The 15,855-nt window shown below is 41.8% G+C and overlaps 1 long non-coding RNA gene across 1 annotated transcript in view; it reads left to right on the forward strand.

Annotated features, from left to right (window-relative positions):
- Positions 1-4,118: 4,118 nt before the first annotated feature.
- Positions 4,119-15,855, forward strand: part of LOC125318665 — a 29,117-nt gene continuing 17,380 nt past the window's right edge. The window contains exons 1-2 of the long non-coding RNA XR_007200477.1: positions 4,119-4,269; positions 11,016-11,108. This is a non-coding gene — a long non-coding RNA (uncharacterized LOC125318665). The remainder of the gene's footprint in view (positions 4,270-11,015; positions 11,109-15,855) is intronic.

Consider the following 15,855-nt stretch of genomic DNA (forward strand, 5'->3'; position numbering starts at 1 on the left):
CAGCCAGTAAGATTTCAAGGTGGATTTTGAGACTTTGGCTGCTGAACTACATTTCTTGGATTTTTCTCTTTGATTTTAATGAGGTGAACTAATGTGTTTGTTTACTTAGAGGAATAATAATAATAACACACAGAAACAAATACCGAAGGAACATCTTTTCTGAGCATCAAGACCCACTTTCAGCATTTCATCTCCAACTACACTCTCCTATTGGTTTTTATTTGCCGAAGCACATCCTTGTGATGGGTCAGTTCCTATACTAGGAACTGTTTAAACAGCATAGAATAAAGCCTTTTTTGCAGAAAATTCACAATGTCTGCTTCTGGTAGAGGAATAAAAAGGAAAAAAAAAAGGGAAAAGAATGAGAGGAACTAGAACTACTGCAACTTTAAAGTGCAATGTGCTGGCATAAATCATACCTGAGACCCAGATGAACATACTGTGTAGAAATAAAACTATTGCTGTGCTCTCCTATTCTAGTTCTCTTAGAGGGTTTTTCTTTCCTTGAGCTATTTCTTAATTTTTTCTCCAAGAGATCTCCTCTTTGTCCTTTTTGCACCCTCAGCTACCTCTTCTTTGCTTGTTGGCTTGGAGTGCCTCAGCTACACCTTATTTCATTCACTGGTCACAGGAGGAAGTGGAAGATTCAATGAATGAGTGAATAAGTCTGTTAATCAGGTAATCACCTTTTTTTCCTTGTAGGATTCCTCCTTATCTTAAGTAAATACTAAACCCGAAGTCAGTAAGAAAAGGTTTCATATCTCTGAAATATAAAAAAAAGGATGTGACAATGTCTTTTTTCTTGCGACTTCGTCTATTAAACATGAAATTACCTCAGGCCTCTGTTTCTTGCATTTGTAACCCTGGTAAATAAATATGACATGATCAGAAAATATTAACTAGTATTTCTGTAAACAGAAAAGGCTTCCTACATATAGGCCTTAAGTGATACTGCTTTGAAGCATTGTTTCAAGCCATATCTTTCTGGCAAAGCTTAGAAGTTTTTAAGTGGAAATATCACACTGGGAATTTTTATCCAGGCTCAACAGCCTGTTGTTAGAGGAGGAGCTGAGACCTGAGTGTCATTCCTGTACTGTGCCACTGCTATCCTCTGAGATGCTGTGCTGGGTTCTAGAGTAACTGGATTTCAGAATAACAGGACTTCAGATCAATGACTAGGAATAAGAAAGAAAATTATCAGAAGACGTACTAAAAACCACCCTTTTTTGTTTGAAGCTGGTACTTGATAGACTGGTTGGATGTGAGGTCTCAAGCTGGGAGGGGCAATAATCATTCTGTGTCTGTTTCCCCTTGCTCTCTTGCCAAGGCCTCTTTAGGCTCTGGCTCCAGGTCTGCCATGGAGGTTTCCTTTCCAAGCTGAAAAGCCTTGCTCACACACTCACGGCATATGTGGAAACCTCTTCCACTCCTTCAGCTGCCTTCATCACCCTTGCTGGGACCTCCTTCTCTTCTGCTGCAGAGGTAGAGGGAGGATTCAGACCTGAGTGCTACTCCATGCTCAAGGAAACCATGGATCTATACAGTAGTGGCACCATGATAGTCACTGTTCTGTACTGTACATTTTTCATCATAGTCCCTAACATCTGATTTGCGTTTTTGAGTGAGCACTCAAAAAAGGCTGACATTTTCATGCTGCTATTATAGCCCCAAGATGTTGTTCACAAGTGATAACAATCTGATCCTTGGCTTTTTACATTTAGTTTCCAGATCATTTTCTCCCGTGTACATCACCTGATGTTTATTTACATGGAGCTTCATCTACCATTTTACCATTTGGCCACTTAGTCTTGTAAAACCCTCTGCAATTGTTCACAGCCAGCCATCACCTTGCTCTCCTGAATAATCTAAAAATGTTCCCAGTGTTATCTCACTATTAAGCTCTTTTACAGATCCTACAGAAATATTTTGATTTTAGCACAGATCTTCTGGAACTCCACTGATAACAACCTGCCATGAAAATAGACTGTGTTTTCTACTCTTTCCTTCCTACCTTCTAAGCAATTATTTATGCATACAGGGACCTTCTATCCCATGTTTTTTCAGTTTCTCTAAGAGTGACTTCTGTAGTCTTGTGGAAAATTTTTAATAATTCAATAGACTGAATCAGTGGAATATCCCTACATGTTTGCTGAGTCCTTCAGAGAAATAACATTTCAAAAATAAGATTTTAATAGAATTTCAATGATATGCCCCCCTTTACAAACATCATGTTGGCTTTTGTACAGTATAGCATATTTACACATACTTATTAATTAATGGCCCTCATTATTGTTTCTTCTACCTTGCTCAAGCATAGACGTCAGGATAACTGGCCTGTAGTTCCCCTGAAATTCCCTTGAACAAAGTTCTTTTGTAGTTGGCACAATTAAAAATTTGGTGTTCATTTGCCAACTACCAGTCTTCAGCTACCACTCTAGCTTTCAGTGTGCACTTAAACACTGCAGTTCAGTTATTTGATCCTTGGATCCCTCCACCGCCGTTGGGTAAATACCATCTGGTCCGGATGGCTCGGTATTGTTCATTGTGCATATGGAGCCCACAGCCTCTTCCACCGGCACTTCACTTAGAGACAGGTCCTCTGAGGAGTCCCTCATAAATTAAGATCCCATTGTGGGAACCTCCCAGGATCTTTCCACACGTTCTTTTTCAGATGAAGTCTTGCATTCCTGATCTTAAATAATATAATACACTTGTGCAACTCTTTTAATGACACAGGGTCCTAAATTTTGTTCAAAAGTTTGGAAAAACATAATTTCCATTGTGGCTGAAAAGCAAGAAGGGGCGTAAAAATAATTTCCAAAGTCATCTACCTACCAGAAGACCTGCTACAGTGAATCTAGATAGGAAAAAATTTTGATATGTATAGTGATTTTTTCTTGAATATATGTCATGGACCAAGCACTGCCTGTACTGTATGCAGCCTGTGGGATCAGTCAGCCTAGTACACAAGGTTTTCCAACTGACAAAATCATTGTGATTTAAAGGCTAGTATAAGTTTACTTACAGACTTTTATTTGTTCAAATTACACCCCTCCGTGGATCAGGACTGTGACAACAACTAAACTGATGCTCTTCCATTAAAATGTCAAGAAAACCTCTCCCTCAAAGAAAAAACAATTTAAAAATTGGGGTTGTCAGCTTTACCAAGCAAGTGTAGAAATTATCTTGTTTGGAGCAGACAGAAGGAAAGAAGGCAGTAAGTGTCAGACAACTCATGGTCACTTATGCAGAAGTTTCTGAATTGCTCATGGCAAGACAGCATACGAAGAGTGTGAATCATAAAAAAGATCTAACACAGCTTCTAAGCACAAAACTCTTGAAATGTTTTTCATTGTTGAAACACATGAAATCACAGAAAACAAGTGGATGCCTGCTAAGGAAGTGAGAAATTTATACCAAAATTCCACCATGCTCAGTTCAGAAGGTGAATTGATTGTGAACAGTTTATTCTTTTGAGGCATATTTTGTACTGAGTGGTTCATGAGCATTTGTGTACATGCTGTAAGATTTGTGCACATGCTGTAAGATTTGTGCACAAAAAAATGGTGAAAACGAGATGACGTGATTTCCCAAGATTCACTCACAGCTGAAAACACATAACTTTGTAGGACAAAAGCTTCTGTTTGTTGCCAACACCAAATGCTGCCAATCATATTGCTTTTTTCAAATAATATAAAAATTAAATCTTTGATAAAGAGAACAGATTTTAGTTTGTGGCCAATGACTCTCTGCCATTGTAATATTGAAATGTCTTTAATAGCTGTTGCTCACTAAACAGAGAGGGGAAATTATCTGTCGTCTGCTGGACTGCTTTCAATGAGGCACTGAGACTGCATTAAAATATCCCATACAAGCAGAAAATATGCTATGATCACAAAGGTCCTTGGCTTGGTATCACTGTTTGCACTGATAATGCTTATGATAACTCTGTGAGATACCTCTCTAGCTATCAAGTAATGAAAAATGAAAAGGATTATCGACTTGCAGAGAGCTGGTGAGCTTATGTGCTGCAAAATACAGTAATGCATTGTTTAGATAAGTTACTATTTGGTCTGGAAAATTGTGAAATGCAGTATTTCAACACTTTTCCTCTCCTGCCAAAAGAGCTTCAGAATCACAGAAGACAGTTTATTTTCAACATATGGGAAAGATGAGGAATGTTCTCCCAGAGATAACCATCTTTATAACCTGCAGTTGAAAGGATCTTCAGACCTTTTCCAGCTATTGGACACTGCTTTTGTATATTAGGTGAGCATTTCCCACTTGCACTTTTAAATGTTTGGAGGGAATGGAGAGATATTTAAGTGACTGAATACTTCTTCCATGTCTCAGGCAAAACTGTCTCAATGCTTTTGTGATGGGCTTGAAACTGGAACAATCTGATTTTGGACGTGCTAAAGTTTATGGCATAGAACCACAGGACAAACTGCAACAACTGATAGCAAATTACTTGTTCATAAATATAACCCTCATCTGATATCACAGCAAGGGAGGAAAAATGGAAAAGAATTTCATTCACGGTAATACTTCAGCTTTAAAATGTTTGACTTTACTCTCCACCTTCATGAAATTGCTCTATCTTGAGATAGATTTGATTCTTTGGAAATGGTGCTTATTTTTCAGGCAATGGCAGGCATTGATAAAGGGGTAACACTTGACAAGAGGCCGGGTACTGACTATTTTTATGAGAAATATTTTGTATTGAGACATTCACAAGTATGTGTGCATATACTCTAGGGGGTTGTGCATAAAGAAATGGAGAAATGTTAAAGCTTTACTTACTACTACTCAGTTTCTTAAAACTTACAGTTTATTATACCATTCCCACCTCAAATTCAAGAGTGACAAGAAATTTTTTCTCTGTCAACAGACTAGGAGAGAGACTGTTGAATGTGTGCTTTTAGCCAAAATTTAAGGTTAAAATTAATTACAGTTGTATAGGTAAAGAATTTTTCTGATTTATTTATATTTTAACTAATAACTAAGCTATATGGAACATTTAAAAATATTTGACAACATTTAAAATAACATATTGCAGCTTTATGATGAGCATAATGAATCATTGTGGGGTGCACTACCCCAGTGCCATTTGTTTCAGCTGTAAATATCCGTAGGGCTACCTGGAGTCCCATGGAGACTGCAAAAAACATCCTGCAAAGGTGAATAAAGGCAGTTTTTCCACCTGGAGGTCAATGACACTGTGAGCTGACTGCTAGCAATACCCAATTGGGGTGTCGTAAAACTTGGCTGGTGACTTTTGGATGACCTGGTGCCAGAAATACACCTGGCACCAAGGTGCTCTGTGAAAGTGTCCCCAGGGGCTGTGCCCACATAGCACAATGGCTCTAATGTCTTTCCAGTGAAACGTCCTGTGACACTGATCGTGCTGTAATCAAACCTCTCCTCATGGGAGACAGTTTTTACAGTCCTTGCTAGGAGTTCCAGAGACAAAGGGGACTCTCAGCCTTCGCTGCTTCTTGATAGTTGTTTATTAAGTCTTATCAGAGAAAAAGAGTCACTAGCATGATCCAGGCATAGCACAAAGCAGAGAATGCAGGAGAAAGCTCAATTATCAAGATTGCATGGCCTTTTTAAAGGTAAATCAACCAATGGTTACTAAAAATGTACATTATTTTTACTTTTCTACCAATTATTTAGTAACACAGCCAGGAACTGCAGAGTCCTTTGTCCAATCATCCTCAACTACTTTTACTGCAGAATATGGAGTAGTAGTAGAAGAAGAAGAAGGTTGGGAGAACAACAACAATCTTCCATTTTGATGGTTTTTGCTTTTATCTATTTACTACATTAACAAACCCAAAACCTCTAAATTTTTCACCCTGTGACAATCTTATATAGTAGTCTATCACCTAATTTACACTAGTGTAGTTTCTAGTTCTTCTCTAAGAGTAGGCAGTTTTTTCCAAGGGCGGAGGTCAAAAACAGTGTTGTTCAGGGGGGTGAAACCCCTCAAAACAGGCAGAGAAATATTCTCTGCACTCTGGGTTCACACAGTCCTGGCTGGACACACCAGGTGTGAGGAGCAGGGCATGCATCCACAAAGCATCCTGTGATGTTAGCCAAGCAAGGAATGGCTCTGTGTGCTCCATTGTGCCCAGCCTGAACATCTGTAAGGTCTGGCAGTGCATTGCCCCATGCCATGGTATTTCAGTTTCTCTTTGTTCACAAGGAGCTACAGACCCCTACAGTGCTATAGAAATAATAGGCATTTTAACTTGCCAAGGACAAATCAAGTGTTTTAATTTCGCACTCTAACTTAAGATACGAAAATAAACATGAGCTGCTGGGGAGTTCAGTAAACTTGCTCATGAACTGGAGGGGTGGAGTGGAGAAGGGGAAGCAGCATGTGAAAACTTCCATTCAGTGGGATTTGGATAGAAAAGCAAATAAAACATTATACTGCATATGAAAAAGTCTAGGAAACAATACTGAAAATACCCAGGTATCGCTGTAAAAACCAGAAATATGTCCTGATATAAAAACTTGTATTTTCTGTTTCTACTCCAAAAAGCTTCAGCTATCAAACTACAATAATACTGATTCAAACAAAAGAAGAGACCTTCTTTGCCTTTCACTCCATCTTCAGGCTCCCCTAGCAATTTTTTTTATATTAATCCAGGTGCTGAGGAGAAATCTGGTTGACAACACTGTGGCAGTGGTAGGTTTTGGAAGGAATTGCAGATTTTTATGCTCTTACAGGGATTGTGATGCAAGAGCACAGGCTGAGTCACAGCATATTAGAAAGACATTTATTGCATTGGCAACTTTTCCCTCCTTTTTTGGCAATTCACATGAGCTATAGAACTCTTCAAGAGAAACAAGTTTTTCTTTTCAATCTTGAGTCTTCTCAATATTTCAAGAACTATAATCATCTGGGGAGCTCTTCAGCAACTGTATCTGTAACACCCACTTCTCTGGGCCATGGGGCCATGGACTGCATCTCCAACAAGTGAGCAAGCCAGATCTGAGGAAGCAGGATACTTCAAATCATGGAACCACAAACCAGCATGGGTTGGGAGGGACTTTCAAACATTATCTAGCCCAGCTCCTCTGACATGGGCCAGGATCATCATTCACTGGATCCAGTTGCTCAAAGCCCCATTCAGCCTGACTTTGAATGGTGATGGGACATCGACAGCTTCTCTGGGAGACATGTTCCAGTGTCTCACCACTCTCATTATAAAAAATCTCTTCCTTATATCCAATCTAAACCTACCATCTTTCAGTTTAAAAATGTGGCCCCTTGTCCTGTTACTAAAGATCCTGATAAATAGTTTCTCCCCATCTTTCTCATAAACCCCCTCTTTAAGTACTGAAAGGCTCCTCTAAGGTCTCACCAAAGCCTTCTCCTCTCCAGGTGAACAACCCAAATCTCGGCCTCTCTTCCTCCCTCTGATCATCTTCACTGTCCTCCTCTGGACCCACTCAAAAGGTCCATGTCTTTCCTGTTCCATAGACCCGAGAACTGGATGCAGCACTCCAGCTGCGGTCTTACCAGAGCAAAGCAGAGGGGCAGAATCACCTCTCTCCACCTGCTGGCCATGCTGCTTTTGTGCAGCCCAGGATGTGGGTTCTGAGTGCATATTGCTGGCTCATGTCCAGTTTTTCATCCTCCAGTATCCCCAGGGCTGCTCTCAAATCAATTTTCTAATCATTCAATCAATCAATCAATCAATCAATAATTTAATCAATGAATACATGCTGCCACCTAGATCTTTTTTTCTCAGAACAAAGTTCCTGTGTAAGACACCCAGCTGTGGCACTGTTACTAGCCTAAGGGTAGCTCCAATTTTGCTTAACTAATAGCTTCTAGTCAAAGCAAATGTGCACCCCTCATTTTTTGTTCATACTGATCTCAAGTAACTCCGTGTCATTCAGTGGACCCTGGGGACCACGATGTCAGCGAAACAGGAGAATCAGCCCCTTTGACTTCTGTCATAGCACTTCTGAGAAAAATTGCTGGGCTCTCAGAGGTAAACCTGGTGTTCTGGTATCTGGTACAAGTAATGATTGAACAACAAGCCTGTTTCACTGTGAGCAGGCCAAAAATGATGGATGGTTTGGGTTGCTTCAGGACTGTTGTGCTCATCAAAAGGAACAGGCATGCAGAGCTTCCATTTTCTTGTGCATTTCAGGAACAGGATGACATGATCAAAAGATCAAGACTTCCAGAAACGATATCAGGAAGTGGTGATCTGTTAACTAATAAATTCTGGCGGCAGCTAAAAGTGTGAGGATGTAAATTCCTCTGGAAGTGCCTTTTCATGACACTGCAGTTTAATCTGGTCCTGTCTGTGGGTGTCTGCAGGACGAGTGCTGTTCCGGAAGCAAGAGCAATTTTAAAAGCCTCTTCTGAACATTCCTCTCCTACAGGGTCCATGAGAAAACTAGGGCATGAACACTGAGATTTTGTTTTCTTGGAGCTACCATTCTGAGAAAAGCAACAGTTTTATTAATGGGGGCTATATTTGTTCATATTATTGTGTGACTTTTCCTTAGTTCTGATTCCAGGGGGCAATGCATGACACTGTACATTTTTACAAATGGACCAGATTGGTTTGCAATTTGGGAAACAGATGCTCTACAATACTTTCTCTAACCACACAAAAAAGGCCAAAATGAGACAGGAGTTCATTTCCTATCTTGCTTTTCAGATTTTCTAGGCATTTTTTAGTAGTCACCAGATTAATAAATGCATCTAAGTGATGCAGAAGTGCATCATTACCAAAGGGCATAAACATGGGGGTACCTGCCTTGGCCATTAGGTATAAATCACACCTAATAACTAGAAGAAGTATTTTCCTCTATGTAGCGACAGAGCAGCAGCTGTTCCTCAGTTTTTAATAGAATGGCACACATTCCCCCTAACACTAAACCTCGTTTTCACATTGTATTCATCTGGTATGAGTCCCCACCTAAGACTCTCACAGAAGCTGACTGATTTAAGGCAGATCCACAAGAGGTAGCTCTAGACTATATGGCACAGGGGCACTGACCTCCCGAATTAAGGCCTGTTACCCCTGTTCAAATGCTTGGTGACACCACCAAGTGCAACTGGGCGAAACTGTAGGAGATAAGCACGGCTGGCTGCATTTGCTGCTCAGTACATTTCTCAGGACCAGGCTGGTTTTGCCTGAGAAAATGCAGGTCTGGCTTAAGGTTCTTGCAAAAGGCAGCACCAGAGCACCACAGTCCCTCTAAGTGATGTGCCAGACCAGTTATTTGTTCAGTACTGACTCAGAAAAAAAGTAGAAGTCACCTCCTGAGTAATCAACCCCACATCCTGAGGGATGTAAGTGTCTAAATCCTCTGAGATTTCCCAGAAGCTTTTTTTCTCACTTTTCAGATTTGAGCTGTCGCTACCTGAGGAATGGCATGTCTAGGCCTGGTGGCAGGGGGCCTGCAGGCAAGGGGATGAAGATTGGCAAGAGCACAAGGACTTGGATGCATCCTGCACCAGCATCTGCAGGCTATGAGAGGTTCTGCCTTGCCCCCAGCCTGGGCAGCAAGCCCCATTGCCTTAGTGGGAGCCCAGTGATGAGTCAGGAGAGGCAGGTGGAGTGGCTGATATCTCCTGGCCTACAGATGGGATTGCAGATGCTTGAAGGAGAATGTAACGTTCTTTAGGCTTTAGTAAGTCATGAGGTATCAGAGCTGGCATGCTCTGAACCTGGGATATTTAGCTGTGAAAGAGGTGAGACCCAGCATGACATGACCCTGGGGGGAAGGATGTCTGAGGAGACACAATTTGCTACAGGGGTTGGTATGGCTATTGGCACCTTCCTCTTTGTTGGATTGCCTTCCTTGCCCTTCCTGTTCACTTCCTGCCTCTCCAGCCATCTCATTGTTATTAGTACATGTGGTGGCCAGAAAACACCGAACCCCTTTCCCTCCACCTTGCACACTGACTGTCTTCTTCTTTGGTGTTTTACTGCTAGATGAAAAGGGCAGGTGTCACTGTCACATTCAGGCCAAACCACTTCTTCAGCTAAGGGAAACGATAGTAAGAGGGTGTTTCATGTACCGAAGGGAGATCTCACTGTGGTTTTCAACATCCTCATGAGGGGAAGCTGAGGGGCAAGCACTGATCTCTTCACTCTTGTCACCAGTGACGGAACTCAAGGAAACAGCCTGAAGCTGTGTCAGGGGAGGTTCAGGTTGGATATCAGGAAAAGGTTCTTCACCCAGAGGGTGGTTGAGCACTAAACAGGCTCCCCAGAGAGGCAGACACAGCACCAAACCCGCGAGAATTCAAGAAGCATTTGGACAGCATTCTTTAGTCACATAGTGAGATTTTTGGGGTGACCTGTGTAGGGACAGGAGTTGGACTCCATAATCCTGATGGGTCCCTTCCAGCTCACCATATTCTATGATTCTGTAATTCCATGACAATAAACAGGTTCTTCATTTTTCTCTTTCAGAATACAGCAGACTTTTTTTTAAAGTTTATATGGAAAAACTATAATGGGAAAAAAGTTAAATAATTAAAGAAACATGCTCTAAACAGACTATCGCCTGGTCCAGCTGTATGAATTAAAGACCTTATGTAAAAGAAAACAGTCTCAGTTATGTAGAAAGAATAGAAAAGTTGAAATAATCTCTGTAAAATCTTGAACTACACATTTGTTATATGGTCTATTAATTGGGGTTTTTCAAGATTTTTTAGCTCCCAAGAGTCCCTACAGTTTCTGCAGTCAGAACCAAGTTCTATTTTAAGAAATAATTAACTAAGAGACAACTGTAAAACTGATGTATTTCCTTGTTCAGTATTTATACAATTCTCAAAACATAAGATGACTTTATTTTCCTGTGGACATTTTAGATGGTAGCATAGTGATCATTTTGGTTTTTAATTGCATAAATACATAGAATAAAAAATTAAATTATCATTATGGTACCATCTAAAATATCCTAAGACTGAAATCCTCTCACACCACTATTGTTGCTTTACTAATTCTCTGTGTTCTTTACAGACAAGAGGATGAACTGGCTGCTGAGGCAGCACAAAAAGATAAGAAGGATACCCAAGGAAAAGTAGACAGGAGGATACCCAAGCAATGTTACAGGTTTGGTGCTGTCTATACCTTTTGTCATAGTTTCTCCCACTGCAGAGCAATACCTGCCTTCACTGACCACAAGAGACATTACTCAGGAGGATTACAGATGACAAGCACATGAGCAGTTCCCTGTCTCTCAGGGATGCTGCTCTGACAGCTCTCCCTCCCATTTCAGTCTCACTGCCAGCAGCATTTCCATGAGAAAATGCTGGTTTGGCCAACTGCATCAATTCCACCAGAAACACCGAGAGAAGCCACGGTGGGTGTCCAGGCCCTCCGGCATGCAGCCTGCCTGCCTCTCTGCAGTCCCAGTGCCAGACCAGTTCCTTGGCTCCACAGTGCTTTTAAACTTCAGTTTCTCTGGAAATGCTGAGTTGCTAAGTTAAAAGTCAAAAAGCCTTGCAATATGTGAAAATAGAAAATTTTCAGCAGGATAAAGGAATCTTTCTCTTGCATTATTTTTTTTTAACTGTTGCATTTAGGGTTTAATTATTTAGAAGAGCAATAATTGGACAAAAAGTATCAGTATCCATAGACACTTGGCAAACAACAAGAATTTCAATATTGTCACAACAGTAAGTCTAGTGATAATTCTTTAAATCACCAGCTGACTGTTACTTGAAAACCATTGTATCATAGAATTCTTTAGGCTGAAAAGATCTCTAAGTCCATAGGTACACAACAAGGTGTACAACAAGCCATGTATTAAAAAAAGACATGCTGTTTATTCTAAGAGAAATTAATCTATTCAGGTTTGCTGTTTTGAGAGTATGTCAACCATCCTGTGATGTGTAGATGATTCGCCTGTGAATCTGCTTCCAAATCAGACTTACTAAACTGAAAATTGAGTTCCTTCCCCACTTACACTATGGATTCTTTTGTTTTTCTTAATTCCATTGGCTATTACATTATAGTCTCAAACAGCATCTCCCAACTGCCTCACGGAGACTAACTGAATTTATTATATAATCTCATCTCCCTTTCCAAAAAATTCAAGATCAGTCTCAAAGAGCAGTCCTCTGAACTTGGCAGACACTCGTGTGGGAAAGTCTTTAAACAAAAACAAAATTGTTTATGTGCTGGGAGAAGGAGCTCTGCAAGAAGATAACATGAGCTGTGAGCCAACACTGCCCTCAGCAGCAGAGCTGGGGTGGCTCCCACAGTGCAGTGTTGAGCTCTGCAGCCGCTCCACCAGCTGCCCCCTCCATAGCCAGCCCCCAGCTCTTGTTGGGCACACGGCGACTACTTTTGCATCAGGGAAGAGGCAGACTGAGCACAAAAAGGGGCAGCCAGGAATGCCTGAAGGGTGAAATGGTTTCACACAAAGTCACTTTGAATTTATGGATTTCGAGGGCATTTATATGGAAATTACCTCTTTTCCTCAGAAATTATTTAAGTTTGTAGCATCACTGGCTTTCCTTGAGGTTTAATCCCAAACCTCGGGAATTTCCTTACTTGCAATCTAATCCCAGTTCTGACAGGACACACAGTCAGATTTTCTGGATGGAAAAAAGGCTATACCTACTCAGGGTGCCAGCACAAGAAGAGTTCCCCAGTCAATTCCCACAAAAGCAGTGTTTAAGGAGTTTGCAAGTGTGTCTGTATGATCTACTACACTGAATTAGTTAGTCCGAGAGATTTAGACTATGGGTCTTATCCCAAATATGCACATTATTATCTTTTCAGGAGAGAAAATTCAAGAAGTGTGCTCTTATGACATGGCTGAGTAAAGATGGCCATGTCCTGTGCTAGCAGGTGAACCTTTTGTACTGAAACCACAGTCGCCAGGTACCCGCTGCTGAGTTGTGGCACAGACCACCAACACAGGAACCATGCACACACCTGGTCAGTGAGGCAAACACAGGGGCTGTCCCAGGTAGTTTTGCTCACTTGAAGCAGAGGAATAGGGTTAGCAGGCAGTGAGGGATTTGCTAGACACATGAGGACTATTTTTGCCTCTTGCATTCAGGCTTCAAAGGGCACTGCACTTTCAGGGCTATGCAGCTATCTCAGGTACACAGATGCCACAGCAGTCACTGCTGTGATTGCAGGGTACAGATATCCTCTGTTCCACAGGTTAGGTTTCCTAGCTGGTTGACAGCAGTAGAGGCATAACTTCTGAATGATGTGATGTTAAGAGCTTTACATGAGTAGGAATTCCAAGAATCTAAACCTAAATGGTCTAAACAGTCAAAATTTTTATCCCAAGGGACAACAGCTGAACACTTTCCAAAAAAGCCATATCTTCTTTGGTTAGATTTTGCTCCAGTCTCGACTGGTCTTCAGTTGTGAGAGAAGCTGATCGCCTTGAAATGCTGTGCCATGTCAAAGGACAGGTTTGTCTGGCAAAGGACCTGCATGTCGCTGGTCCTTTGAAGCTGTGACACTCAAGGAGCCCATGAACATTTCAGTGAGAAAACATGGGACTTTATTGTGAGCAAAATAGAGATGCCCCTCAAATCTAGCTATCCATTAGTGTACTTGTCATGGAGCTTTGCAAGGAGTCCAATTCAACTGCAAAGGCAGTTCCCTAAATATGAATCAAATCTATCAGAAACAAAAGTGGAGCTGATAAGCAGTGGAAGGTATGAAAATAGAGAAAGTACTTGCCTGGAAAAAAGCAGTGTCCAAGAAATTCTATTTTATCTGTTGTCCAAACAACCATAACTAAATTCAGATGCTCTGAACATGACATGGAGGAGTGACACAGCCAGGCTGCCTTGACAGAAACTCAAAATATCCAGTTTTCCAAGCCTCTCACAATCATCACTAGTCACACACAGATACCCTCCAGACTGCCCCTGCATGAGTGCTCCAGAGCCACAATCTCACAGGAAGCCAACACCTGCATGTGCTAGGATCCATTGGACAGCATCACCTGAGGATGGTACCTCCACAAGGAAGGAGATAGCTTCATTAATGAATGAATAAAGTGATGCATGACACTGCCACAGAAAAAAGGCTCAGAGACACCTTGTGTATTCAGTTGACCAATGTGCAGAGCCTGCATGTCACATGGAAACTAAGGGATTGGATGGAAATCACAGTGCACCTTGAAGTCACTGGTTTTTGGGGAGCTGTGACAAAGGTTGTGGCATTATGGAGCCCTTACCCAAGGTGCTTCCTTACACCGTGCTGCATGTTTGGTTTGTGCTCAAGGCAGAATACAATGGAGCCTAGTTTCCCACTAGATGCCCGTGCTTAACCTCCCTTGGCTGCTAAACACCCTGACCTGTGGGTTTTGGTGCAGTCGCACTCCCAATACACTTCACAGCTCTGGGACAAGCATGGCTGGGACCATGTGCTGCGCCAAGTATAGAAGGAGAAAAAAGTTCCTTTCCTGTGGAGCAAGGGGAAACCCAGCAAAGGGATTACGAGGGTGTGAGTCACCGTGTGCCTTCTGCATGACTCTGGGGACAAGGCGGCCTCTTGTTCCGGGGCTGGGGCAAAGTCACAGCTTCGCCTGTTATTATTGTTAGTCACAACCCCAGCTATACAAAGTCCAGCAGAAACCACACTTGCAAATGCCTCAACCTGAAATGTAAAATAAACACTAGGCAAATAGCTGCTACTTGCTTTCTCTAAACGTACCCTTGAGGCCAGATCTGCTTCCACTGAAGTCAAGTCCAGTTGTGCAATCAGCAGCCAGGGAAGTGAGATCCAGACCTTTATTTGGAAAGATGTTAATAATCAAATTGCAGTTTTAATTTGTCACCAAGACAGGGGTGTGATAAGACATTTTGGTTGCTGCTATAAGTAGCTCTGAGAATTTTCAGGGGTTGTTGTAGGTGCTAAGGACTTTGTGACATCCTGGCGTGGCGAGGAAGGGATTCTGTGACTCTGGCATATGTCCTCACTACAGAGAGGTGAAGAAATCCCTCTGATCCCCCTTCAAACACCAAGGAGGGGCATAACTGCATCTGTGAAGCTGCAAGAGGAATGGGCATAGAAAAACAGGAATGTTGAAAGCTATAGGTCAGCTTCATTCAGTGATCTTATCAATATTTTCAGTGACTCATCTGTGACTTTTTCCCTTCTGAGATTTTTATGATGTATTCACTTCCTTCATTACCATATAAAGAGGGGGAATTTAGGCAGAAAAGGTGGAAAAGTGCTAAGTTAAGTCAGTTAGAAAAAAATAAATGTTTTTAGCTTTAGCAAACTGCTGGGTCAAATCCTCCCACACTCATGGACTTTCCCAATGTCATGGACTTTGTTTCATGGTGGTATATGCTGGATTGTGTTGGCAGAATGGATGACACTGGCTCTAGATGGTGATTTCCGGAGAACTGTGTTTCTGTGATAAGCACACTTCAACTGTGCCACGTCATCCCCTGTGTATCCAGCATAGTTCTAATTGCTGTGGTGTCACAGCTAGAGCATTTTGAGTTGTTACTGGACCCCACCTGGGAAGCAGGGCCAGAGGAAGACAAGAGAGGGAGAAAGGGACTGCTACATTTCCAGGTTTCAACTCAATAGGTGCTTAGGACAAACTCTGGGAGGCATCCAGAGCTGGAAGCGCAGAGTCACTCACTCCCAAGAACAGTTTAGACCCAGCCTGCATGTCTTTTAGCACATTGCACATATTGGAAGTGAAGACTGGTCAGCTTTGTGATTGACTCCAGAAAGAGTCAACGTAAGTTTAGCCAGACTTATTAGCTCTAATTCAGCCCTGGCTTTGCCAGATACAACCTGCCGTTTGCACAATCTCTTAGGTATTTCTGCACTCTGCTCCAAGAGGGTGTATTAGCTAATG

This window comes from Corvus hawaiiensis, chromosome 30, assembly GCF_020740725.1.
Source record: "Corvus hawaiiensis isolate bCorHaw1 chromosome 30, bCorHaw1.pri.cur, whole genome shotgun sequence".
Lineage (NCBI taxonomy): Eukaryota > Metazoa > Chordata > Aves > Passeriformes > Corvidae > Corvus > Corvus hawaiiensis.